This window comes from Cupressus sempervirens, chromosome 2 (genome assembly GCF_028749045.1).
Source record: "Cupressus sempervirens isolate cs-2001-9-10 chromosome 2, ASM2874904v1, whole genome shotgun sequence".
NCBI classification, from domain to species: Eukaryota; Viridiplantae; Streptophyta; class Pinopsida; order Cupressales; family Cupressaceae; genus Cupressus; species Cupressus sempervirens.
In genome coordinates, this window is record NC_143119.1 from 345,112,127 (window position 1) to 345,115,376 (window position 3,250).

Genomic DNA, 3,250 nt, shown 5'->3' on the forward strand with positions numbered 1-3,250 from the left:
TCAGAGGAAGAGGCACTCTTAGGATCATTTGCTACTTTAAGGACAACCTTAGATTTTCCTATAGTGATAGCATTTAGTATCTCATCATGTGAAGAGGAAGATTTTGCCACCTTAAGAGTTACCCTAGGCCCAGTGTCTCTATAGTTTTGCTGAGAGTTGCATGTTCTGAAGACTACTTTAGGCCTTCCATCATCAGTATCATAGATTGGTTCCTTGTCAAATTAAGGACCCACCATGTAGATGCTTTCAATGGGTTCCAACATGCTGATGACATTGTTTGTGTTGGTGTAAGTATAAGTGATCTTAGCATCATGATTCTTCTTCTAATATTATTTTGTTTCCACATGTAGCTCTAGAAAGGGTAGCTTGCAAGTGGATTTTAGACCCTCCCGCCTTTTGTTAGGTGATCTACCCATTTACAATATAAACATGTTTCCACCACATCTTCAACTTCTATCCCCTCTTACAAGATAAGATTTCTTATTTTTAACTCTAATATTTGTAGAAGAGGATGAACAATATTCCAGAGAATATAGATGAAAGAATGCATGCTAATCCCCTTAGATTATATAGCCATAACCACACCAACACCTCCTTTAAGGTTTCCTTTTTTAGTCAAAGATTGAAACCCTATCTTTGATGTAAAATCCTTTACCCTCATGAGGAAAGGTCTACTTTTGAGATTTATTATTTGTCTTTTTGTGTAGGAGATATCATGAGATAAAATCCTTTTGGTCTAGAGTATTTATATATATAATCTTTCCACCAATGTTCATCACACTACTTTTTCACCTGTATATACACAAACCAAACCATTACATTTTATAAAGAGACATTTATATATATAGATACACTCAATCTACCCATTCCTTATTATCCAATAGTAGAGAAATGATTCTAGAGTTCTTAAAAATTTTATGTACCTTATTTTCCTAAAGTATTATTCCTTGATTTTTGGGTTGGCCAAACTTTTTTTCAATCCTCTTAAGATACCCTTGAACACCCAATTGCATTTGAGCATAACCTCATCTATTTTTTGAGATAAAATATAAAACATTTCTAGTTTGGATTGTCATACCCAAATTTTAGCCTGCCTCTTATCATATTATTGAAGCCTTCCATGCTTTCAAGTTGGGGTTGCCAAACATTATTTTGAGAGTCTTCATCATTATTTTGCATGAATGACCATATAGTCTGCGATCCACCATTCCCACAAAATTCTAGCTCTTTGTGGAAACCTATAACTCTCTAGCTCTTGATTATAATACATCCATCTCATTTATCTAATGTTATTTTATTAGTTCAATAGTTTTTTTGGTTCTTAGGGATGGGGGAGTTGTGGTAAATCTCCTTGAATATTCTTTTTTTGCCTTCAAAATAACTATTTATTTTGGAAATATCTATTTAGCTTTCTAAGATTCTTTAATTAGTATATTTATCCTTCTACCAAATAAATCTCATAATGAAACTTGATTATTATGTCCAAAAAAAACTATCCATTTGATATACCTTGCAAATACTTTATATTGAGCTTGTAATTAACCAAAACAAAAAATAGCAAAATAGCAAAATATCAATATCTTAACCTTCCTTCTGGCATCCCTTCCTTAACAACATTACAGTAATAGATTATATAACTCTAACTTGAAATATATATGGATCTTTCATTAATTTTTGTAAGATTTTTCACAAAATGAATTATAAAGGATGGAAGCTATTGTCTTATACGCACACTAGTGGTTGCTCTTATACGTTGCACACTAAGAAACAAATTAAGTTTCAAAATAGTAGTCAGATTTGTGTATTTAACACTTTTAGCTTAGGAGTTAGTCAATAGTGTATGATATTTAAGCTAGCCAGATAATTATTCACTAATATATGTGGTCCAAAAATACTTTAATGAAAAATACTAGTTAATAATACACTTTAAAAATGAGGGATCAAATTAATATTTGTAAGTAAATTTTGTTATATGTTAAAACATGTGCCATAAACCACATGCTTAGTTGCAACAAATTTAAGTTGAAGTATTTAATACTACTAAGTATTTTATATGGTTTCAACATGCAAACAATTGATGAACCTCTAAGAAACCTCCAATGATCAATATCAATCTTGGGTCTGAGTTTGGAGAGAGAATGGCGTTTGAGAACTTCTTCCCGGAGATGAGCAATATCAACTTCCTCCGGAATGAAATTGCTGCTCGCTCTCTCACGTTATTATTATTATTTATATCCCCACTTCTCCTTTGTTTTGCATCTTCATCAGCACCCTTCTCTACAGACAACTCGGCTTTTTGTGCAGAATCACCAAAACCTCTGAGGCTTTCATCACGACCAAAATTTAAAAAATTCTATTCTAAAAGAAAATCTATTCTGAAAAACAATAAGCAATACGTTGTCTGCTTAGTATATAGTTAAGCACATATCATATGCTGAAACAAAAGCAGATTTTTCTTAAATACGTACCATGTTAAACTTTGCAAGCCACTGCTTTCAGTCTATATGACTAATGAGTGGATGACTTCACTGCTTGAAATTTGCTCGGTTGCTCTTCACGATCGCTTGTAACCATCCTTTAAATAGAGAGAACGAATAGAGTTTGGAATATAAATGTATTCCTTCATGTAATGGGTTATTCTTGTTAGGAAAAAATTCAACAATAACTAGATAATCAGAAATGCATGACAAAACATGTAAACCATAACTCTAGAATTTTACGTGGAGAAACCCATTTGGTTAAAAATTCCACCACCAAAGCTCTAACACTTTATTGCTTCACAATAATAGGATTACATTGCTAGATTCTTGCATTGCTCTAACTTGCTCTAAGTTGCTCTATTGCTATAAATTCAAGCACTGCATATATAGCCATGAGAGAAACCGCAAATCATTTAAAGAATGATTTCTCAATCCACTAAGATAAGATAAGGCATCTTATCTTCTTCATTGTCATAGTGGCTTGCCCACTATCAATAAGATAAGGTATCTTATCTTGCACATTATCATAGTGGCTTGCCCATTATCAATATGATAAGGTATCTTATCTTGTACATTGCCATAGTAGCTTGCCCACTATCAATAAGATAAAGAGTATTGTCATCATGTCTTTCCCACTATCAATAGGATAAGTTGTATTGTCATAGTGGCTTTCCCACTATCAATAAGATAATGCGCCTTATCTTCTCCATTGTCATAGTGGCTTGCCCACTATCAATAAGATAAGATATCTTATCTTTCCCATTGTAATA

General features: G+C 32.6%; 1 long non-coding RNA gene across 1 annotated transcript; it reads right to left on the reverse strand.

Moving 5' to 3' along the window:
• Nucleotides 1-1,917: 1,917 nt before the first annotated feature.
• LOC149572538 (uncharacterized) lies at nt 1,918-2,821 on the reverse strand. The gene is made up of 2 exons (XR_016359186.1): nt 2,469-2,821; nt 1,918-2,324 (listed from the first exon to the last, which is right to left on the reverse strand). It is a non-coding gene; the product is annotated as an uncharacterized LOC149572538 (long non-coding RNA).
• Between the last annotated feature and the right edge of the window lie 429 nt (nt 2,822-3,250).